Below are 25143 nucleotides of genomic sequence, written 5' to 3'. Positions count from 1 at the left end.
CGCACATTTTATGTGGGCCCTGAGCAGGGCTTCAGGGCCTCCCTTTCCCAAAGTGCAGGGTCTGCTGCTACTCCAAGTGTGGCCCACAGGTGGCGCCAGGCCAGGAGGGCTTTGTTACAAAGCACAGAAACCCGGAGAAAGTTTAGAAGCCCGCAAAGCAACTTGACTGAGTAATTTTGTCTGTTGAATCTAATAATAAAAGTCAGGATGCTGCGAAACACCCTACGATGCACAGGACAGCCCCACCACAAAGAATTATCTGGTCCAGAATGTCAATAGTGCTCAGGCTGAGAAACCGTGGCCGTGAATCTTGTTTCATTTTCTAGTAATTCATTTAATTGTATTTTAAGGTTTTATTTATTTATTTGACAGAGAGACACAGCGAGAGAGGGAACACAAACAGGGGGAGTGGGAGAGGGAGAAGCAGGCTTCCCGCGGAGCAGGGAGCCCGATGCGGGACTCGCTCCCAGGACCCTGGGATCATGACCTGAGCCGAAGGCAGACACTTAACGACTGAGCCACCTAGGCGTCCCATTATTTTTTTTAAAGTTTTGATCTATATGCATTAGAAGCTTAAAAAATTTTTTTAAGATTTTATTTTTAAGTAATCTCTACACCCAATGTGGGACTCAAACTCACCCCAAGATCAAGAGTCACACACACTCCACCGACTGAGCCGGCCAGGCGCCCTGAAACTTAAAAACAACACTGGCCCTTCATCCACTGAGAAGGTGGACACCAGACAGCCTCCAAGAGCAGCAGGTTTTGCAAGTTCAGAGGGACACGGGTCACTGTCACACACTGGTCACGCATCAGCTCACTCCGCTGGAAACCCCTTCCATAATCAGGTGTGTCTTACTAGTTCATCAGGGAGGACCATGACTTTGTCTTTCTGATGAACTTTGCTCTGGGCAGTAAGTAGCAGGACCGTCTCTTTCATTCCCTGAGTGGATACTGGTTGCATACCAACTCTTAGCCTGTGAACAGGAAAGAGGTGGGCCGTGCTAGTGGGGCTGAGAGTCTTAGGCAAGAGTCAGACAGTTTTTTTAAATGTTTATTTATTTAGTAACAATTGCAGTAACCACTAAGAAGGACAGATACAGATGGCTAAGGCCATAAACCAGGATGTTGGGCTGGGGCAGTGGGAGTAGGGGAATATTTCCTTGTGGAGTGATAAGCTGAGGCCAGCCAGCCCAGCTCAGTGATAATGACCCCTGTGCCAGGAACTGTTAGTCTAAGTGCTCATAGGTATCGCCACATATGGTCCTCACAGCGGCCCTGTGAGGTGGGTATTCTCATTACCCTTGTTTTACGGATATGGAAACCAAGGCACAGAGAGGCCGAGTAACTTGTCCTCGGTTGCACAGCTGGTAAGGGGCAGAACCGGGTTACAAACCCAAGCCTGACGCTAGGGGCCATGTTTTAAACCACCACTCCAGGCTGTGTGCCAGAGGTTGAAGAGTAAGAGAAAGGAAGAGTGCCTGTAGTAAAGGAAGCCACCTATCTGAAATCCCTGAACCAGGAAGGAGTTTAGCTTTTGGGAGCAATGAGTGCAAAAGGTCACTGTTGCAGGAGTGTGGATGACAGAGACTAGGAAGGGGAGAGGTGGACAGGAGCCAGAGCCCAAGGCGAGGTCGAGGGACTGGATCCTAAGCCAAGGAATTAGTCCAAAATGTCTATCCAAGTGCTGCCCTTGGCCTTGAGATGAATGAGCGGCGGGGAGGCCCAGGGTGAGTTTCTTGAAACTATGTCTTAAATATGATTAGACCAGCCCACGCCTGTGTCCACACCTTACTATTTATCCCCATGGACCTTGTGATGTTCCCTTCCTCCTCCACTGTTCCCATCCATCATTCCAAATCCCCCAGAACAAGATCCCAGAGACCGGGGACCATGCCCAAGGGAGAGAAATGAAGACAAGGGGAAGAGAAGGAAGGAGCAGGCCTGGAGGAGAATCCTCAACTACAGGCACTAGCGACTTTCCAAAGTCATAAAAAACCAACAAACAAACAAACAAAAAACTGAGTGGAAAAACATCACCCAGGAGCTTTGGCAACACACACTGAAAGCCATAAAAGACTTTGTTTCCTTCAACACAGTCATGGTACTTCCAAGAATTTATTTTAAGGAGATGATTAAGGATGTGAGCAAAGATGCTGATCATAACTGTGACCATTACAGCAAAAAAAAAAAAAACTAGAAACAAGCAAACTGTCCCCCCACAGGGGACAGCTGATCATACTAAGGCACAGCTATAGAATGGACTCATAGGCAGCTGTTTAAAAAAATTAAGGTAGATCTCCATATACCTAGAGCTAAGTGTATCCACCGTTAACTAGAAAGAGGTTTTAAAACTATCAGTAGCATGACCCACATTTCATGTGCGTGTATCAATGTTTGTGCGCATATACATATATACGTACACACACATGTGCAGAAGTGTGCAGCAGGGTGAATGAGTACCCAGCAATGAGGGACGATGTGTGCCAACGTGTGAACAGTAATTCTCTCTCATTGGTGTTTTTTTTTTAAGATTTTATTTTTACGTAATCTCTACGCTCAACGCGGGGCTCGAACTCATAACCCCGAGATCAAGAGTCACACGCTCCACCGACCGAGCCAGCCAGGCACCCCGTAAGTGTTTTCTCCTGTTGGATTCATCTCTATTTTCTAGTTCGGTGCTGACTGTGCCCGGCTTTTATAAGCAAAATAAATAAGAAAGCCTACATAAGGACAATTTTAAGTGACAGGGAACAACTTCAGTTTGTACGTAACTCAGGGAAAGTTTTCAGAGATGGGACAATCAGAGTAAAGCCCACTTTTGTATTCACATAGGACCCAGACGTGTCAGGCTCGTCCTGAGGCAGAAGTGCAGCCACACCTCACTCATCAGGCACCACGGGGGACAATGAAGGTCCCGGTGGGGGGGGGGGGATTTGGGGGTAACAGATATCTGCCTGCATATTCTATGAGATGGCATTTTTATTTTAACTCTTTGGGAGGAATTATGTTTGAAAGCACATTGGACACTTCGCTGAATTTTCTGAACAGAGAATCTTGAACATAATGAAATGTTTTCTTAATGACACACAACCGGCATCTTGAGTGACTATGACGTAAGTCAGGAAGTATGCTATGGCACCAAGAGCACAATGGTACATGAAGAGTCCAGAGGGCTGGGTTCTAGGCCGGCCCCACCTTGGGATCTCAGCCAGGTGACTTTTCCATCTGTAAAAGCGAAGGTTCCTAGACTGCACAGTCCCCAAGGATTTCTCCCAACTCAGTCCTGCCCCTCACTCGCAGGCTGTCAGCCAGCACCTCTGCTAACTCACCTGATTCTGCTCTACTTTCTGCCTTCGGTTCTCTGCTTCTCAAGCACAGACTAAGACACGTGGCTGAGGGTGTTAGAATAGTGTGTAAATCAAGAGTTAATAAGCACTGATAAAGGTTTATAAACCATACATCATTATAATAATTTTTAAAATAAGTGTATGTGTATATATACACGTTAGCTTGAACCATATGAAATTCCTAAAAAATAAATTGTCAAATTCACACTGTACCAGCAGCTCGAAGGCCCTTTTGTCTTACTTCTTTGAGACCCAGCTATGTTCCAGATGGCTACAAAGGGGGCAGAGCTGACTTCTGGGTGAGTGGAGGGATTCTTACAAAGCAGCTCTTCTTGGACCAACTGCAAGAGGCTATAAATGGTTTCTAAATTCTACCAGGAGTGGTGCTCAGACTAGAGTGACTGAAATATTTTTCAGAGGAAAAAAAAAAAATCTGTCCGAGATTTTAACCACCAGCTGCTTCCACCAGCTGCCAGGACCAGCCCACTATAAATTTAGTCAGGCCAGCAAAGGGTTGATTTTCCGCTGGAATGTCAGGGAGGGACGCTTGCATCAACAAGTGCTTCTCCAAAGGGACATGAGTCACCCTCAGAGATGGAGGCAGAGAGGATCTGGCTTCAGAAAGGAAGGCAGTCCCGTTCTGGTCTAAAAAGCCAGCACCTCAGCTCTACACACAGAATCCGTGCCCCAGGAAGAGCCCCAGGCTGAATCTCCTGGGAATCACTGAATAATAATCACAATTAATACCAATAATGAGAGAGGGAAGAAAGTCTGGGAGGTGATGGACACATTTACGCCTTGACGGTGATGAGGGTGTCACAGGTGTGTACTCAGCTCCAAACTCATCGAGTTGCAGACAGTCAATAGGTCCAGCGTTTTATGTGTCAATCATACCTCAATAAAGTGGCTTAAAAAAGAAAAGGGATCACACACTCCAGAGTTGACAGGCTAATCAAGAGCACGGCAAGTTCAAAGTCTAAAGTAAAGAGAAACGTGAAGGGTGCTGATAGAACAAATTGCCTTAGAAAAACAGGGTTCTCTCAGGCGGGGCCATCTGGAAAGGCCCCCTGAGGGGCGGGGCAAGCAAAGTGCCTAACAGACAGAGGAGTGCAGAGCTTTCCAGATGAAAAAAAGCTTCTCCCTCCTCTCTCTCTGATGGTTCAGAGGGAAAGCCATTAGGCTTCTCTTCCCCTGCCGTGGACAAGGCAAGGAAGGTGACAGGAGAGGGGACAGAGGCTGTCCCTGTGTTACCTACAGGGAGGGTAACAGAAAAATAGCCCTATCAAGGGTAATGGAAGCCAGGTCCTCACAGTCAGAGGATTTGCCAAACACAAACGGTGATTAGGCTCCAGCACTCCCTGAGCTGTGTTGCAATCAGAGGAATGAGAAAAACACAGAACTAGGTGTAGGGGTGAGTGTGTGGGCACACACATACCTCTGCTTCCCAGCTCCCTCTGCGGAGAGAGGTCAGTCAAAAGGACATTAAGAATTACCTCAAAGGGGCTGCTGCTGGCCAAATCTGGGACCACGAGGGCATAAAAAAAATAGACACTAATGAGTTACAACCCATCAAGTAAAGTAAGAACTCATGAGTTCACACAGACACAAAGACACACAAATGCACAAGAGAAGAAGAAGGAAAAGTTCCTCTTTCCAGTACAAGGCCAACTTGGAAACTCAGGAGGAATGATGAAAGCCAAATCACCATTCAAGGGCCACCAGAGTAGTAGTCATTTCAGGCAGCCATCAAAGGATGCTGAGGCAGGTGGGCGGTTTAAAGAAGTAAAGGACATTGTGTGGTCTTGGATCCACTTGATGGTGGAGAAGCCAGGTGGGCGCCAACCTGGCCAGGTGCTGACCAGGACTACCATCCCTGATGGTGGGACGGTCATCACACTGTGCTCGGGGACATGACCCGCTGGGAAGAGCACCGCATCGCTTCTGTGCGATGCCTGAGCAGAATGGCCAGCCAGTCAGGTCATGAGAAAACTCTGGACAGACATAGGTTGAGGGATTTTTCCAGAATGAGAGAACTGTACTCTTAAAGGTCACGAAAGACAACGAGAGACCGGGGAATTCTCCCAGATTGAAGAGAGTCCACAAGCACACAGTCGAATATGACACATGCTTTAGGACTGAGTCCTGGATCGGATGGAAAAGGGGACAAGCTGATAAGTCTGGATGGGTTCTGAAGACTAGGGGTATGGTGGCCTGGTGCATCCATTTCCCGACTGCATGGTTGTGTTGGTCTCATTCTGGAGCGTCCTTGTTTTGGGGAGAGGAACACTGAAGTGTTTATTTTGGTTTGCATTTTGGAGCGTGACAGCTTCGTGTTTGCAACTGGCTCTCAAATGATCCAGAAAAAGAGAGAGGATAATACAGGGAAGGACCAAGCACATCGTGATGAAGTGTCAACATGAGGCACCTGGACAAAGGGAACATGGGAATATGCTACTCTTCTTGTGGCTTTTCTGTAAGTTGGAAATGATTTCAGAAACAACAACGTCCTGGACAAAGGCATGCGGGCAAACAGCCACACCCCAGTACCCCAGAACTCAGTTTGGGTTCTAGAGGACACAGCAGGGCGTGCGATGGGGCCAGCAGGAAGGGGAGCTGCAGACCCACCCCTGCAGACCCCAGGCCAGCTTGGAGAAGGTCTCAAAAGTCAGGCCAACAATCTGTTGTTTGGGCGGCAAGGGGGAGCATCCGAGATTTATGAGCAGGGGAGCAGCAGAATATTTGGGAGACAGCGCTATGTTCCAGAGCAGAGAATAACTGGGAGAAGAAATGTGAGCCGAGCCAAGGAGTGGTCCAGGTGCCAGGTAACACTGGATGGGGTCTTGGCAGCTGCAGAAGAGCTGGGATCTGCTGTGCGGGAGGCTTCATGATGTCCGCCCGACACCAGGTGTGGGGGGTCGGGGGAGGAGATGGGGAGATGGCAAAGCTGATTCAGGTTTTGAGTATCTAATTGGCTGGAAAACCACATTATTAACTAACCGCATGCCTCCCTCGTACATAATACCTTAATATTTATCTTTCGATGAAGTCAGTTGTTCAATTTAAAAGAATATTCACCATCTAAGTAATAACATCAGTGAGGCTGTGGTTTTGATGTGCTACTTTTCCTTTTTTCTAATATATAGGTCTTAAAATGACCAGGCAGGGGGCGCCTGGGTGGCTCAGTTGGTTAAGCAACTGCCTTCGGCTCAGGTCATGATCCTGGAGTCCCGGGATCGAGTCCCACATCGGGCTCCCTGCTCAGCGGGGAGTCTGCTTCTCCCTCTGACCCTCTTCCCTCTCGTGCTCTCTATCTCTCATTCTCGTTCTCTCTCAAAGAAATAAAATCTTAAAAAAAAAAAAATGACCAGGCAGCACCCAGGCTCCAGGCAAGGCCCCTTGGGAGCTATGCAGCACACTCTGGAAAACACTGGGGCAGCTCTCAACGACACAGCTGAGGTACAGCCCCATGCTGCTCACACCTGCTCAGTCTGCTTTCAAAAAGAGAAGCAAAGCCTGTCATAAATCAGCAAACTGGAATCTTCTGGAATTGCACATCTTTATGAACTGTTGGTCCACTGCGAGCTTGGTATGACCCAACTGGCCAAGGGTAGGAGCCACGGTAAAGGCACGTAACATATGGGGCACATCTGCGCATCCTCTTCGGGTCTCCCCCTTGGTGTTCGGAGACAAGAGCTTCGTCCTCTGGCACGAGGGGCGGATACACCTGACCTCTGCTTCGGCCGCTCCTCGAGAAGCTGGGCTTACCAGGCGTCCACCTGCTCAGGACAAGCAACGCTTTGCTTTTTTAGTCCCTATGGAGAACAACATGTTCTTTTGTGATCTGGCAAATGATGAAGTGGGATGGGTGCAACCCGGCAATCCTGAAGGCCAGGTACAGGAGTTGGGCTCAACTGATAAGAGGGTTCCTAAAACCAGAGAGTTCCACCGTTCCTGCGGGCAGGGGAGTATGAGCCCCTGACAGATAAGGGGCCTGATGAAGGTCTCAAGCACACTGTTTTTACTGATGATAATATTTTAGCATGTACTAAATGCTGTAACGAATGCAAAGAAGTACAACAAAAGGACTGACAATATAACAATAAATAATCATAAGAGCAGCAAACGTTGTTAAGTGCTGAGCATGGGGTGAAGAGTTGTGCACACCCTTGCTCATCCAGCCCTTCGAAGGGGTATAAAGTGGTCAGAATTTGAACCCAGGCCCCAAAGTACAGGATCCAGGCAACCCCACAGCGTGGGGGGCCTGGCTCGAGCTAAGAACAGGAAGAATCTCCCATGAGACTCCAGGAAAAGCAACATGTCTGAGAGATCCTAGATCCCATGTCAGGGAGAACAGAGATTTTCCACTCCCATATAAGAAAGGCCAGCAATTTAAAGATTTGCCTTTAGTTAAAAAAAAAATACTAAAATTTTTAAAAATAACTTAAGAAAATACACAGCTACTTGTATTTGTATAGTATGTTAGATCTCCGCCAAATGGTGTGTTTTAGGATTCTCCATCACCCCTATGTAGTTGGCAGACAACTTATTTTATAGAAAAGGAGACTGAAGCTCACGGAATTAAGTCCCTTGGCAAAGAGACAGCGTGGCGAGCACCCGGGCCTTCTGCCACTGAGCCTGTCCTCATCATAGGGACCCACGGAGTGGCCCCGGCTGTTCCCCCAGCGGGCACGCCACAGTTCTGAGTTCAGCTGCACAAGGAGGCGGAGGTGGCAGAGGCCCCTGGGGGGACAGGCCCGCGGGGGGCAGGGTAGGAGCACTGTGGGGCAGGAAGAGGGGACAGGCCAGCAGGGGGATCGTGGCTCCAGCAACAGGAGAGGACCCTCCACCTTGTTCCCTGCCATCTTCCCAGCCCAGAGCCAGCAAGGGAAAAGCTGACGGGGACGAATGAGCCACAAGGGACAGAGCCACAGGGAGAGAAGCCAATGGCATCAAAGAGGTAACAGTTCCAACAATGAGGGTGACACTCTGTGACATTTTATAGACGCTTAACATGGAACATCTGTCCATTTCAGTTGTGAGCTGTGCTTTTCATATTTCGGGGCCAAACATTTTTTGAACACTCCTGGTAAGCCCTGGGCCTCGGTACTGGGCCTTTGTCAGTGAAGAAATAAGGCCCCTTCCCCGCTTCCCTGAGAGGCAGGATGGGGCAGGGGGCTGGAGGCTGGGCCCCCACTCCAGCAATAAAGAGCTGTGTGACCTTGTGGAAAGGCTCCTTCAAGCCTCAGTTTCCCCATCTGTCAAAGAAGGCAATGGTAGTCCCTGCCTGGCCAGGGAGTGGTGAGGGTTGAGGCCAGTCCCGTAACTTTCCTCCCGCGAAGGACCCAGCATCAGTACTACAAACACAGTGGGGTACACCATCTTCCCAACAGAACACCCTGCAGGTCCACAGTCCACACGCCTGCCTCCCCTGCCCAGCTGTGCGCCCCGAGGTGTACGTGCTGCTCCTTTGCCCCTCACCGCCCACCCAGGGCACTGTTGTGGGATTGGAATGAATACAGGTGGCAACAAAAGGAACCCATGTTTATGAGCACCCACTATGTGCCAGGCACTGGATGGGGCCTTTGCCACTTTGAGCAACGTGAAGCCCATTGCACGAAGAGCAAATTGAGCCTCTGGGCAGGGAAGTCACTCTACCCAGGGCCACACTGAGCTGAGCATCGTCCTCTGCTTGGACTCCAGCCCTCACGGGCAGACAGGATGCATGGGCGCAAGCAGCATCTCTCTCAGGGATGTACAATGAATAGTGACAAGCAAAGCAGCCTGGTGGGGTCTGCCTTCCCACAAAAAGGAGGTGAACAGCCAGCACGGGGCCGCTGGGCAAGACCTTTTCCTCCCTGGGCTGCAGGTGCCTCCTCCATAAAAGGAGGTTTGAACTGTTCGTCCTCTATGTTCCCTTCTAGCTCAGTGATTTTTCTGATCTGGAAACCCTGAGGCTCTAGAGGGGCAGCCCCTGGGCTGGCTGAAAGGGATGGCTTGGAGGAAGCCCTGGGTAGTGCCCTCTTGGCCAGGGGCCAGGTTCCTGGCTAGGACTTAAGGATGGGAGGCAGGGGGTAACCCGCTGACTCAAGGCTCCAGCTCCCAGGAGACCTGGTGGTGGAGAGGAGGTGCAGAGGGAGAACCTTTTTCTCATATACAACTTAATCGCGCCTTAAAAATGGCTATCAATCGCACACCCCACACTGGGTGCAGTTAGTGAGCCCAAGGACAGCAGTTGATGACAAGCTCAAAGGGGAGGAAGTCATTCCAGGAGGGACAAGGCAGGGAGGTAGTACCCACTGTTCTTTGCAAAAGATAAAGGAATTACCAAACCCAGGTGCTGGGAAAAGCCACAGGGTCAGGTGAGTGATGATGCAGCAGTCCCCCTGATCAAAGGGACAAAGCCAAGAAAAGACACCTGCCAAATGGGCCAGCACTTCTGGGGTCAAGATCCCGGCCAAGGGGACCTACTCCTCCCGAAAGCCAGTGCAGGGAACCCACTGTGCCTCAACTCCACCAGAACACTGGCACAGAGATCAAACAAAGTCATCCGTGGGGTGGGCGGGCAGCGAATGTGGTAAAGACAGTACAGGCTCTGGACAGGACCGAGCTGAGCCTGAATCCGACTCTGCCATTTCCTAGCCATTTGGAGCCCTGGGCAAGTTCATTAACCTCTCTGAGCCTGTTTCTGACCCTGTGAAATGGGGACAAATTGTGTAACTCGGAAGGATTGTTAAAAGAAAGCAGAGCACAAAGCATCTGTACAGCACGGCGTCAATCTCTTAATAGGTCCTCACCAGACAGTAGGTGTTCAATTAAATACGTGTTGACTGTATGGACGCTTGGAAAGTAGCAACAACACAAAGATGTCAGCAGCTGCCGCCACCAGAGCTGCCTGGCTCCCCTTAATTCAGGCCAGAGACGGCTCCCTCTCTAATTTTTTTGAGCCCAGAGCAGGCATCCCAGCTCACAAACAAATCGGAGTCTGCATGAACACCTGGAGTGTTTTGACACAGACAAGACAAAAGTTTAGTTGTTGGTTTTTTAAAACCTTGCTGGGTCCTCGGTTTCCTTTGATGGTCACAGATTTTTCTCTGCTTCCAAAACTACACGAGTTGCACAATTAACCCCGATGGTTCTCCCTACACACAGAAAGCAATGAGGTCTAGACCTTGTCCGAGGAGTAAAGGCGGACACCCCGTGGTTCCAGAGATGGGGGACCAGAGCAGACAACCACTGGCCCTAGAAGCCAGGAGATGGGCTCTGCCCAGCGCGGTACTCCTGCCCAGGGACAGCAGGAGAGATGAGGCAGGGTCTTGTCGACCCTGGAGCAGAGAGACCCTGGCACATGGCTGACCACCAAACAAACTAGAGCTCGACACAGGGAACTGTCAGATGCAACTTCCTGGGCCAGGTAACTCACAGGTGAGCAAACTGCAGTGAAGGCATGCAAGGTGACATCGGGCCTTTGCCTGCTTAGTGGGAAAGAGGCGGGGGACGGCAGGCAGCCATGGAAAGCCGAGGATCAGAGGAATAAAAGAAGGAAGGAAAAGATGCTCCTGCCCCAGGCATGAGCCAACCTCCTACTACCTCTTCTCAGCTTGGAAGGGGCCCCGTTGGGAGAACTGGCATGATGTGAGCCAGCCCCTTGCCCTCAGGAGTGTAACCACGTGCTCTGAATGACACAGCAGGGGGCTCCCGGGTCTCCGAGGCCCCACGTGGATGCGAGCCCACCAGGAGACGGGGCTGAGCGGGACCAGAAACGGCCAAATCTGCACACGAGCCGGTACAGCAACTACTTCTTTCCAGTGTTTCCCCCAGATTTGCTCTCTGTGAGCAGAACTGAAGGGAGTTTCCTATTCTTTTATTTTTACTTGTTTCCTGGGGAAACTATAAATGAGCAATTAAATGGGAGGATGGGCAAAACAGGGGGCCGGAGAGCCGGCTTCCAAATAAAAGAGAACCCTGCTTACGAGCACACCTCCTCATTTCCACTTAAAAATAATACCAATAAAAATAAGCTCTCGGAGGTCTTAGGAACTCCACCTCCCCTAATCAAATCCTTTTGATCATAACCAGGTGAAAATAGAACCAGACCCTTCTGTGTGCACAGCACTTCACAGTTTGCCAGTATTTGCGGGCACATGATGGCACTTGCCCCCACAATCCTGAGAGTCAAGCGGGCAAGGATACGTGGATATGTGTCCACACCATTAGGAGATGGAAGTCGGGACTCAGAGACGGTTAGTGACCTGCCCGAGGGCACACAGCTGGTAGGGCTGGGGCAGGGACTCAAATATAGGAGCTCAGTCTCAAAACTGGGAGCTTTGTCTGTACTGCCTCTCCCATCCCAGGGAAAACCCATCTTGGGAACTTTGCTTTCTCTGAATTGGCCACACTGAATACCGTTGCCGAGCGCCAGACTGAAGGCATAGACCAGACAGGGCCAGAGAGGAAGGGAAGGGGGACAGAGCTGATCCCCAAGATATCTGTAATGAAACCTCCACTGCAGATCATTGCTCTAGAGGCCCCGGCACATTTTGTTTGCCCTTTCTATTTTTAGAGCCACCTCCCTACAAACTTTTGTTTTGCCAGGTCATCTTCTTCCTGCCTTTCCTTTCTCCTGAACGGTTCCATAATCCATGGGCCGTTTTGTCAAGCTCAGGGAGTTGCTGTAGAAATGATTCCCGAGGTTATAAACAAGGGACCGGTGACCTCGGTGGGGGAGAGACAAAACCCAGCCCCCGAGCCAGATGTCACACGCCTTGGTCACAAGTCACAGTAGGAGAGACCCGGGCACCCAGCTCTGTGGTCTTCTCCTTTTTTGACTTGCTCCTCTGGCCAGGAAGAGTCAGAGACTCTATCACCAGCCTGCTAGACCTTCTCCTCATTGTGCAAAAGGTACAAGAACCGTCTGCTTTTGGCTGTGGACCTGAGTCCCAGGAGAAAACACACACACACACACACACACACACACACACACACACACACACACACACACACACACACACACACACACTGCTCCTTGAAAGCAGAGACTGTGTCTTACTCACTTCAACCACTGACCAGCCCCCCAGGCCCATGTCACTCTTATGCCGTGTACTGCAAACTAGGCAGGTCCTCCCTCAAGCAGTGCCTGTCTCCATAGAAATGACAAACATAAATAACCACAATACAAAGCAGGATGAGACCACGGAGGCCTCAGGACTTAGCTGAGAGAACACCGCGCCAGGTGCCTGGGATCCTGGGTTAGAGTCCCACCTTCACATGTGACGCTGGACTTCTCCGAGTCTCCCTTTGGGTATCTATAACATGCAACTTTGATCTTTAAGTTTCCTTCCAGCTAAGATATTTACGTTTTTAAGTGTTTTAAGTTTTAAGAGTTTTTAAGTGCTCAAACTCAGAAACAAAAAGGATGGAGATGAACAGGGAGACCAGAGGCCAGTTCCTTGCTGGTTTCCCAGGCGGGCACATTTGTTCCCTGGATCTCCACAAGCAGGGATGTCTGTGTGGGGGTCGCCCTCCCTGGTGCCCGGCCTACCTTTACATGAGGGACTAGTGCCAGTGCAGGAGCTGTAAAAGAGGCTCGGGGTAGCTCAGAGGCAGCCGTGGCATCTGGATGAGGGCAGTTCCTGACCTATTTCCTGCTCTGGCCCTCCTCTAAGGAGAATGCCTGAGCCCAGGGCAGAGCCTGTGAGAAGGAGCCCCAAGGGACTCACCTGCCCAGCACAACCGGCCCTATTCTCTCCAAGAGCTCCCAGCCTGAGCTCCGATGAGAGAGCCCAGGGCTGGAGGCTGGGCGGTAGCCCATTCCCCAAGCCCCAGCAAACCCTTCCTCCAGCTCCACCGACTTCAAACCAGGCCCCTGAGAACAATGGTGAAGACTCAACTTCAAAACATGTAAGTGATTCAGAGTGGATGAAGCCACAGATGAAACCAGCCTCAGGACATGGCCCCAGACGTTTCCAAAGTCACTTCCAAATACTACAATGAAAACAGCTTTTGAAATGTGGCTTCACAGCGAATCCCAGAGAAATAAGAACAGAGCGTTCTCTGCCTTCTAACAAAGCTCCGCCCTCTTCTGGCATAAAACTGACAGAAACCAGCACGAGGGCCCTCGATTGTCCAGTACCGTTTGGGCAGGGGGGCGGGACAGCCGCCTGCACCCCTGCACACACTGTGGGCACGCTAACCCGGCCCCCTGGCTGCCCTTCCCGAAGCTTCCATTCGCGCCTCCCCAGCCCACCGATGCCTGAGGACACGTTTTCTCACAAAGTCTATCTCCGGGGCGCCTGGGTGGCTCAGTTGGTTAAGCGACTGCCTTCGGCTCAGGTCATGATCCTGGAGTCCCGGGATCGAGTCCCGCATCGGGCTCCCTGCTCAGCAGGGAGTCTGCTTCTCCCTCTGACCCTCTTCCTTCTCGTGCTTTCTATCTCTCATTCTCTCTCTCAAATAAATAAATAAAATCTTTAAAAAAAAAAAACAAAGTCTATCTCCGCTGTATTTAACGCCGCCCCCCCCCGCCCCCCGCGCACAAGGTCCTGTCCTTAGCAACTGACAGAGCCAGAAGATAACAAGGCTAACGGCGTGAAGGGGATGATGATGCTGACGATGCCACTGTAAGCCAAGACAAGCGCTGAGCCGTACAACAAACACGACCTGAGCCGCAGCCTGTGCAGGCAATCAGGACTTTTGAAGTCACTTTTCCAGGACCTGCAGAGGCCAAGGAAGAGTCACGCCGCGGGGCCAGGGAGTCAAGGACGCCCAGGGGAAGCTCCGCGGGTCACGTGCTCGCCGGAGCCCTGAAGTGCGCTCGGCCCCGCTGACGTAACTAGTCGAGAATTTAAAAGTCCCTAACTTGGAGGAAATGCAGTGCGGTCTTATGGCTCATCCACGCGCCGCCGTGGACCGCCGGGGGTGACCCCGCGCCACCAGGTGGCACCGCTCGAACTCTGAAGGAGCCCCCAAGGGGGTGGCGCAGAGCCGGGCCACGGGCGGGGACCCTGGTCCCGAACCCCAACTGCAAGCGGAGACTCCATCTATGGGCGGGGACCGCGGCTCCGGGCACCGACCCCAACAGCGGGCGGGGACCCCAGCTAGGGCGAAGACCCGGGCACACGCGCAGACTCCAACCGCGGGCGGAGACCTCGACCCTGGGCGGGGACCCCAGCCGCGGGCGCGCACCCCGAACGGTCTCACGGACGGAGCGAGCCTCCCCGGCACACGCCCCGGGCCCGCCAGCTGCCCCGCAGACACACTCCTCTGCCAGCAGGGGACACAAATGCGTGCCTCGCCTCTCTCCTGCCCTTAGCCAGTGCCTCCTGGGGAAAGATCAAGTGAGCTTCGGCTATCACTTCTAGCACGCCTTTGTCTGGCGGCCAAGGTCCTGGGGACGCCCGTCTCCTCCCTGACCCCGGACGCCCGCCCGCCGGTGGCCGCGGCTCACTTACCGGCCCGGGGCGTTCGCGGATGGCTCGCGCGGAGTCGCCTTCCTTCGGGGACGCGACTGCCAAAGAGCCCCGAGCGGCTGAGTTGCCCGAGCCGAGCGGCGGCGCGCGGAGTCCACCCCCCGGCCGGGCCCGGCGACGCAAACTTTCCCGGGGCAACGGCGCGGGGCGGGCGCGGGGGCGGCGCGGCCCCCCGAGGGTCGGGCAAAGTTGCAGCACAAAAGGCCAATGACTGGGAGCGCGGCGGCGGCCGGGCCAGGCTCCTCCCCCAGCTCTCGGCGCTCCGAGGGCCCGCGCGCAGCCAGCTGCTCGCGCAGGGCGCCCGCCGCGCTCTCCTCCCGGGCCAGGAATGCGCGGGGCCGGCGGCGGCGCGCCCGGGAGCCCCGGGGCCCCGGCGGCCGCGCAGCCAGCCGGGGACGGGCGCAGCCTGACCCCCGCCGCAGCGCCGCCCCGCCGCTGCTCCCGAACGCACGGCGGGCTGCTTCCAGGAGTCTCCGAGGCATGACCACTTGTTACAGGTCTGAGTTTTTCCACGCGCTTCCCACTACGCGGGGCAACCGCGGGGAAGGCACCGTGCGAAACGCGGGAGGCCAAGCGCGGGCCATGTGTCCCAACGCGGCGATCCACACACGCTTGGGAGTGGGGAGCAGGCCCCCCGAAAAGAAGGTGGGGGCGAAATGGTGCCGCACTAGTTCCTGGAGCCAAATTCTGACTCTTCCTTCTTCCTCTGCGTCGACCTAACACTGCTTCACCACAGAGCCTTAGACTGCGCTGTGCTCTACAGTTTGCAAAACTTGATGTGCCTTCTCCTGGGCTGCTGCACCCTCTGAAGTAGGCAGAGACTATAAACCCAAACCGCTTCCCGCTGCCATATTTCCAGGGAGCCTGTTTCTATCTGAAGTTGTTGACTTTATTTTTTTCCCTTCTAGGGCCCCACATCAACTCCTCTGCTAACATCGACCTCTTACCCAGAAGTGGCGCTTACCTGCCCCTGGTCCCACTGCAAAGTATCACCTTTCCTCGGGCTATTTCTGCAGCTAGGCAGAAAGAAGAAGGAAAAGAACTAAGAAGAGCCTGTGGCTGTATGTGGATGCCAGGCTTCCTATTTTAAGTTTGGTTTCAAGAAAGCTTTGCTATATTTTATATGCAGGGGCCAAAGGGCCAGAGACTCACAAATGACTCAACGCTTCCTTTCTTCCTCTTAAAGAAACACGCCCAAGGCTTAATGGCCCTAAATGAGAATTCCATGAAGAATAAAGAAATTTACTTCTATTACCTTCCACTAAAATTTTTTTTAAACACCATGCTTCTAAGAGCCACATTTCTGATAGACATTTCAGTCGATTCCTTGTTCACAATGAGTATTAATGGACCCATTTCACAAATGTGATACTGAGACCAAAATAGGCTAATTTGCTTAAACGTATACCATCCGCTGTTGGTACAGTAAGAACTGGAATGCCCAGGTTTTCTTTTTTTTTTCTTTTCTATGTCCTGTGCCCTAACTTCCAGGTCATGCCCATCTATGGTCAAAACAAAACAAAACAAAACAAACAAAAAAACCCCACTGTCTACCTTATTAAGCTCAAACACTCCAATTAAGCCAAGAACAAAGATGCATTTGCGGTGCCATCCCTTTCACTTGCAACAGCCCCTCCTTGCGGGATGCATATCTTTCATGACAAAGGAAGCTACTACTATGCTTTGAAACCCACTGGTGTGGTCAGCCGGATGATGTCCCCCCACTGAAGATGTCCACAGCTTAATATCCATGGTCTGTGAATATATTAATTGACAAGGCAAAGGGGAATTAAGATTGTAGATGGAATTAAGGTTGCTAATCATCTGACCTTAAAATAGGAAGATTATCCTAGATTATAGGTGGACCCCATGTAATCACCAGGGTCCTTCGAAGTGAAAGAGGAAGAGAAGAGGTCAGGAAGAGAGGAAGCAGAGACAAAGAAAGATGTGACGATGCTGTGCTGGCTTTGAAGGTGGAGGAAGGGCACCGTGAGCCAACAAATGTGGCAGCGGAAAAAGTAAGGAAATGGATTTTTCCCTCCGGCTTCCAGAAAGGAACACACCCCTACTGACACCTTGATTTTAGTACAGCAAGACCCATGTCAGATGTGTTACCTGCAGAACTGTAAGAAAATAAATTTGTATTGTCTTAAGCCACTCACTTGGTGGTAATTTATCACAACAGCGATAGGAATTGGATACAGTAGGTATCTGGTTACTACCATGAATGACTCTTCTTTGAAGGATTTTATGAAAGTATCTTGGATTCTAGGAATAGAGACATAAGAGCCTAAGATCACTCATTGCCCCCAGCCCTTCTCCAAGGCATCTCCATACTCAAACAGTGCAGTGGGGTTAGGTAGCCAGCAGGCACACAGAGCCATGGTCCAGCGTAGGACATACTCATTAAAAGATGAAGTCAAGAGCTCCCAACATCACAGGGGATTGAAAGTCAAATCCCGCTCCCTGACAGAGATGCATCCACACCGAAAACTCTCCGCCGACCCACCCAGCTCTGGTCCCAACCACAGCCAGACATGCTGTCCAGATAGTAAACCTGAAGCTACAGTAAATATGCATGGCCTGTCTCTTCCTGCTCCGGGTCAGGGTAACACCACACTGCCGATAGGAGGGGAGATGCATGTTTGTGCCCTCTGGCTTGGGATCCATGGAATCTCCGGGAAAAGACTGAATCACAGGCAGGAAGCAGGTGCCTTAGTAGTTGCATCCACGACTGAATCTTCACACCGTAAGAATTTCTTGGGTCTGAGGACAAGGCCAAGGCCTCAACAGAAATGTAATCTGTATGAGTGTTGTCTGCAATACGCTAGCGCAGTCACTGTTAAACTGTCTTCTGGAGTCCTGGGGTTTTTGGAGTGACCATAAAGGCTGCCCAGGAGGCACCCGTTAGCATCTGTAACCACAACAATTGCACTTTTATGGGTCATACCTTTGGGTTCCGCATAAGACCTTGTTTGGAGCAAAGGTTCATTTGGAGAGAAGCAGGGGAAATGAAAATGTGCAAATGCTGCTTTCTGGGAAAGAATGTGTGCTGTTGGGCTCCTAGATCCCAACCTGAGTCTCAAGGAGAGTGACACACCCCATGTCAAAGGCTGCATAGTGACACAGCAGGTGTCTGAAAGGAGATTTTTTTTTTTAATGTAAGTAAAAAGAACAGTATAATGAACCCTATGTATATTACCTAGTTTCAATATTATCAAATCGTGGCCAATTCTGTTTCATTCACATTGCTCACGTCCCCACTGCTACCCGGATTATTTTGAAACAAATCCTAGATATCATCATTGTATCAGTTAATATTTCTGTTTGAATCTCCAAAAGGCAAGGGCTGGGAAGAGAATTTTTGAAGGCTAACTCTTTATTTTTTTGCTCTCGCAGGCTCCCTGATAAAGGACCAACTACAATCTGTAAATATTAATGAGAGACAACCACAAACACCAGACCCACGGTCTGAAACTCAGTGCACATTAAGACTCACTGGGTTATTGTTAAAATGCTCCCAGAGATTCTGGTTCAGGAGGCCAGGAAAGGGGGGTGGTTCTCAAGAACGTACATTTTAGCAGCAAGCAGATTCTGGTTGGAGATGCTTTCCAAACCACACTTGGAGAAACTCTGAAACTAAAGTTTTGTGGCAGGAGTCATTGGTTGTCTCCAAAACTGCTCTTCCCTCTCCTCATTGACTTACTTGCTTATATTCAAATAATGAGTGCAGGTGTGGTCACGTGACACACCCTTCACCAGTGAGAAAGGAAGGGAAGTCAGCTGGGCTTATGGTGTCATTTCCCTCACTCTTTAGAGAAAACACAAGATGGCATATCTCCTGTCCAGATGTCCTCCTGCTTCTTGGCATCGTCTTGAGGGCACAATGCCTGGGGGCTGCTGCAGCCAGCTTGAAACAATGAAGGGGACGTCTGCCAACATACTCCATGTGGGCAGAAGGGAAGATGAAATGTCCTAGTGAATCACTCCACCTTAAAAGTGCCCTGTCTCTGGACTCCCTGCCAGGTGGACCGATTATTGTTGACGTTGTCTTGCATTGGGCTGTCTGTTCCTTGCCGCCAAAAGCATCCCGAAGGAACTGTCCACTGGGATGTTGGGAAGTGCTCTTTTGGAAGATACTAGACCTAAGGCTGCAGAAAGCAATGAAAAACCACAGAGCAGATGGGAGATCATTTGCCAAGGGAGTCTTCTGGAATCCAAGAGGCAAGTTGGTGTCTAGGAAATGCCCCCAGCCCTGAGCACTAAAGAAGGCTTTGCTATGTGTTTGTAGTTCCTTTCATATTCTGTTGTGGCAACAGTATTTAGCTTTGGCTAAGAAGTGACAAGGCACATGAAAATGGGAATCTGGGCCAGAAACCTGTGCCCAAATTTGCCTGACACATAAACACCTGCAAACTAATAAAATATTCATAAGCATCCACAATCACTGTTCCAGGTGCTTACGGGGATATCAACATGTATCAGACAGGAAAGATGGACTCATGCTGGAGAGGCAAGGGGCAGGCATGCAGAACCGAGAACACGAGCAGACACCAGGTGCATTGGCATTTGGAGCAGGAAGAATGAGAGTGTGTGTATTAGAAGTTATTTCAGTAGACTGAAAGGAACCTCCATTCTATCTGAGGACTTGCTTCTATCCCACTGGACCAAGAGCCCCCTCCCTGGATTGCCAGTGCCACAGTCTGATACATGGAGAAATCTGGGAAACAAGGCCAGAGACTAGAACTATTGCAGGGCTGGCTGGTTCACTGATGCAGAGGACGTGATGTCTCCCTGGACAAAGAACACACTAGCTCTTTGCTGGGGGTGTGAGTCGAAATGGAAGTTCATATAGCTGTCTTGTTGATGGGCCCCCGAGGGCAAGCTCCGAAACACCAGGTCCCTGAATGATAGCATGTTGTCCTCACAGGATAACAGGGCACCCACATGTAGCCAGGCAATGTACGTTTTTGTAGACTCAAGGAGTTTCATTCAGTCGATCAAAATCGCTTATTGAACACCTGCTATGAGGGGGCCCTGTGCAAAGTCAGATCCCTCGTGCTCACTCCTGCAGTCAGATGAGGGAGTGGCTCCTACATGACATAGGCAGAAAGGGAATATTGAATCAGCCCTGCAGGAAGTATGGGGAGATTTTTCCAGAAGAGGGAATACTTGAGCAGAGTTTTAGAGGACAAGGAGGTGTTACCATACTCAGATTTCTCATATGAGGATATTTTAATAGTTACGCATTTAAAGCATATTAGGAAAGAAACATAATTAGCACACCAAGACCATAACTTCACAGATATTACCTAGGACAAAACAAAGTAATACACTGAAATACAAATGAAGCGGTATAAGGAAAAATAGTAAGTAGGTAATGATACAAGAGGCCTGCAGATAAGGTCAAAGTCTTCAAGATGGTACACTCCCAAAGAACATGGCTGAAACACTGAGCTAAGAAAAGAAGGGAAGTGGACGAAGAGAAATAGAATGTTCTAGGTCATAAGAATTAAATCTGTTCTTGACTATACCTAGGAACATTTTGTGATAACAAAGTCTATGATCAACTCATTCAACAAATATTTCTCGAGCACCTGCAGTGTGTTAGGTCCTCCTAGGTCCTGGGAGAGAGGTGAGGACAGAAGTGACAAACTCCTTGCCTCCCAGAGAATACCTTCCAGATAAGTGCTGGAGGCCACCTACAACAATTACCAAATGAAAGGCAAAGACGATTAGGGCCCTGAGCTGTCTTAATCTTTTAATGCCTGCGTGCTGTCTCTTGAACCAGAGTGTGGTCTGCTTGAGGGCAGGAAACAGAGTCTTCCCCATTCCCTGCCCTGACGGTGGGCTTCCCCCATCCCAGCTGGGCTGACTCTCAGCCCCACGGCTCATCACTGCCACCTTGGCCCTGTCCTGGCAGAAGAGTCCCCTCCTCGGGGACCAGCCTCCCTCAGCCCGTCCGCCCAGGACCTCACCGCACCTTAAGGCCCTTCTTTCTGCAGCAAGGCAGACCTCAGGGCTTCACCCAGCCACCAGAAACCCAAACCCCAAAAGCATGCTCACCTAGAGGACTGTCCCAACATCCGCCAGCTTGGAAGGGTGGCAACGTACCATCCCCATGACGGCTTGCTCTCTGCCTTCCCCACTTAACAATCAGATAAAGGAAGCCGAAAAGGTGATTGAAAAACTTTTTTAAATGACTACTATCATATCTGCTAACATTTGTGAGCATTTGCCAGCCAGTTGGCGTTCTAAGTGACTTTCATCTCTTCTCTCATTTAATCCTCTGATGGGCCTTTGTGCCTATTGTCCTCAGCTGACAAAGGAGGAAACAGCCTTGAAGGTCTCTTACCCCAGCTTGCACCCAGCAGAACCACGTTCACACACAGCCTGTGCATCTACGAACCCAAACTCCTAACCAGCCCGCAGTGACAAAAGCGCTAAGCTTCACGTTATTTTTATATACTCTGAACCTGTTGGCAGAAAATATGCCATGAGGAACCCAGGACCAGCGCCCGGCTCTATCATGTCAGTGCAGCCCTCATACTAATGAAACAAGATCTACTTCACTAGTAAACTCTGAGAAAGTTTTTTTGTTGTTCTTCTTTGTTTGTTAGTTCTTTCTAGAAGGAATCACTGCCTTGGGCTTCTCAGAAAAGTCCTCACATTCCATGAAGGGCTGTCCAAGCGGTGAAGTACATTCCTGAGCTGCAACCCATCAGAACTTAGTTGTATGGGCGGAGAGAAATATTTGTAGAGGGGATTCAGGCCTTCGAAAAATTCGGCCATTACCTCCGCCCATGCTAAGATGAAATGTCAGCCGGAACCCAAAATACATGCAGGAAATGTATGGGGGAAACTTTCCACGGGACTTCTCAGCCTCATCCAGAGTTTCTAGATGGGGCCTTGGAATTTTCCTGGAGTGCACAGAAAGCCTACTTCACACGCAGGCCCACATTGCCTGAAAGTGTGCTCAGCACAGCCCGCATTTGAACTTGGCCTTGTCCTAATTTTATGTAAGTCATTGACTCAATGGGAAGCAAAGTTCTGCCCGCTGGACTGTCTTCCTGGCAGAAAAATAATCTCCAGGAGTCAGAGTCCGATACTGGTGTGACATCAGAGTAAGGGTGAAAAAATAAAACATTTGATGATTAGCCACAATATATTGGGAGGGTCTGGAGGGCGAGGAGCGAGGGGTGGTCGCAGGGCTTGGTTCAGTCCACACGATGAGAATGATAACATAGATGTCTCATCTCTCCACCAGACATATAAGCATCTGAAGCCCGAGTCTTTGATTTGCCTTTATATTCCTTAGACCAGCGGTTCTTGAACGTGGCTGCCCAATAGAATCACCTGGGGAACTGTGGAAGTTCCCTGTGCCCGGGGCACACCCCTCTATCAATTAAATCAGGAACTCTGGCGGTGGCACCCAGGCATCAGTATTTTTTAAAAAACCTCGCTAGGAGATTTCAGCGTGCAGCCAAGGTTGAACACAGTGCCCTGGATCCCTGCTACTCACAGGGTGGCCCCATGAACTCAGCGGCGTCTTCAACTCTGAGGTGTGAACGAGTCACCTTGTATAGCACTGATTCTGGCTCAGCGGGTCTGGGGTAGGACCCGAGGTTCTGCCTATCTAAAAAAGGCTCGCGGGTGCCGCTGAGGCTGCTAGTATAAGGAACCACATCGTGAGTGGCACAGCCCAAGAGCAGTGGCTCGCCAGGGACAGCTTGGCCCACCAGGGGACGTTTGGGGACAATTTGGCAGCGTTTGGGGACATTTTTGATCGTCACGACTTGGAAGACGCTACTGGCATCGAGGCTGCTGAACATCCTACCATGTACAGGATACCCCTCCCCAGCGATCACCAAGGCCCCAGTGTCAGTGGTGCTGAGCAGGAGAAACCCTGCCTTAAGCACCCAGCATGGGACCTTTACGTAGGAGGCCCTCAGTTGGAATGAATGGATAAATGGACGAGTGAATGGCTTATCACCACAGTGGTTCTGTTGTGTTGTCGAACTAACCTGGCCCACAGATAGCTTTTAAGGCATGTATCAAATACACACACACACACCCCCTCTATCCGCCAGACATGATACAGTCAATCTACACGCATCTGTTGAGGGCCTACTGTGTGCAGCCCATTGTGCTGAGGAACAGGACCAGGACCACACCCTGTCCTCAGAGGCCTCCCTCTCCAAAGGCGACAGACATGCATCGAGCACTCGCCTGTGCCAACCCGGGGCTAGCACTTGCCACGCACTATCACACTGAATCCTCTAGAGGAAGGTACTAATTTATACCCATTTTACAAATGAGGAAACTAAGGTTTGAAGTGACTAAGCAACTTGACTGAGGTCCTAGAATGAGGAAGTGACAGATTTGAACCCAGATCTGTCCAGGTCAAGCACCCAAGCTCTTCTGCTTATGAAATCCTATATGACACACTGTAACACATTTGTCTGTGTCTTCAAACTGTGGTCAGGTTACAGAAAAGACTCTTGATACTGGGGCAGGGGAAGGGGTGAGGCCTCCTGCGGAGCTGGAGGGTAGACAGGGTTTCACAGACACTACACTTGCCTCTCCGGTCTCTTGAACAAGAAGGTGGTCCCGACAGGGCTGACGGGGAGCGGGAGGGACAAGGCAGGCTGAGGGTCACCCTGGGACCAGGGCTTGTGAGTCTGCTCGGCATCTCTCAGCTGTGCTCAAGTTCCCGCCTCTGACGCCTGTGAGGTCCAGGCCTGCCTCCGTGTTTACACCTTTCTCCACGTTTTATGTCAAAGGAAAAGGGATTGAGAAGAGAAGGCACAGAATGCCCTTCCTTGGACTGCAGAGCCGATGGCTTTTCAGGACTGGGGGAGGGAGCAGAAAGTGAGACAACCTTCCACATCGCATCGGTTCAGTTAGGGTTCCCCAACGCAGAATGCGAGGGGAGCTCCTGAAAAGCAAAAACTGCCCCCATTGGGGCCATCTCTACAGAATAATTACCCTCCACTGAAGATAAAACATGAACCAAATAGGAGGGATAAACCTCAATTCAACCCAGAGCCTCGTGGTTTCTAATGGACAAGCTTCCCATCTTCCGGGCAAAAGCAAAGCTAAACCCTGCCATGACCAGTAAGGGGGTTTAATCTCCGGGTGCCTGGCTGGCTCAGTCGGAGGAGCCTGCGACTCTTCATCTCTGGGTTGTGAGTTCAGGCCCCACATCGGGTGAGGAGATTACTTAAAAATAAAATCTTTAAAGGGGCACCTGGGCGGCTCAGTTGGTTGAGCATCTGCCTTTGGCTCAGGTCATGATCCTAAGGTCCTGGGATCAAACCCTGCGTTGGGCTCCCTGCTCAGCGGGGGTCTGCTTCTCCCTCTGCCCCTCCCCCCACTTGTGCACTCTCTCTCTCTCTCTCTCTCTCAAATAAATAAAATCTTTAAAAAATAAAAATTAAAAAAATAAAATCTTTAAAAAAAGAGTATTTTACCTCCCAAGCCCTCATGGCTTAACTGTTTGTAAAGAAACTTAGAGAGAAACCACTCTGAGGGTTTCCTAGAAAACCGCCCACACAGACACACTCAGCTAGAAGGAGATGACACTCACGTTTTGACAGAACTTTCTCTTGAACTCTCGTCCGAGACTGCCCTCCCCATCCACATCTGCACCCTCCCCAAATCGTGGCAAATTAGAAAGTCTGTGAGCACTCGTCCAACTAACTTTTCACAGCGGGTTTCCTGCTCTCTTCCTGCAAATGCTACCAGCCACAAGCAAAGGAAGGCCAGAGCCAGCACCACACACGGGCTGCAGCTTATTTTGCAAAAAAGCCTGAGGGAGCCCGCATATGCTGCTTTCTCAGATGTGACCTGAGCACAGGATACTTTCGGCCACCACCACCCCCTGATGAAAGGGGGTGGAACTGTAACATCAGTTCAAACCAGGCTCACCTGGGCGGCTTGCTGGGCTTGGCCAAGGTGATGCTTACTCACCTCGGTGCCAGTGGGTTGGTTGAAAAGAACCCTGGTCTTGAGGCCAGAAGAGCCACACTCAAGAGGAGTTGGACTTAGTGGTCCCGGGACAAGCTGTGTGTCCTTAAGGAAGTCACACACCTTCTCTGGGTATCAGGTTTCTCATCTGTAAAATGAGGAGGCTGAAGGGCCTGAAGTTCTTCTGGTTGTGATATTTCATGACTAGGAAACTCTGAGCCAGGCATGAGGTGGTACCTGTCTCAAAGGGAGAGCATCCCTGCGACCATGACTCGGGAGTTAGAGGAGCTCCCATCCCAGACATCCTTCATAGGTGGCCCGGACAGGCAGTCTGCCCTCCGCTGAGACCTCACGCCAAG

General features: G+C 50.8%; 1 protein-coding gene across 1 annotated transcript in view; it reads right to left on the bottom strand.

Annotated features, from left to right (window-relative positions):
- The window catches only part of LOC113920137 (transforming acidic coiled-coil-containing protein 2), a 147510-nt gene that overhangs the window by 107691 nt on the left and 14676 nt on the right, over positions 1-25143 (bottom strand).

Source organism: Zalophus californianus, chromosome 15, assembly GCF_009762305.2.
Source record: "Zalophus californianus isolate mZalCal1 chromosome 15, mZalCal1.pri.v2, whole genome shotgun sequence".
Lineage (NCBI taxonomy): Eukaryota > Metazoa > Chordata > Mammalia > Carnivora > Otariidae > Zalophus > Zalophus californianus.
This window is presented reverse-complemented; position numbering and strand designations above follow the sequence as displayed.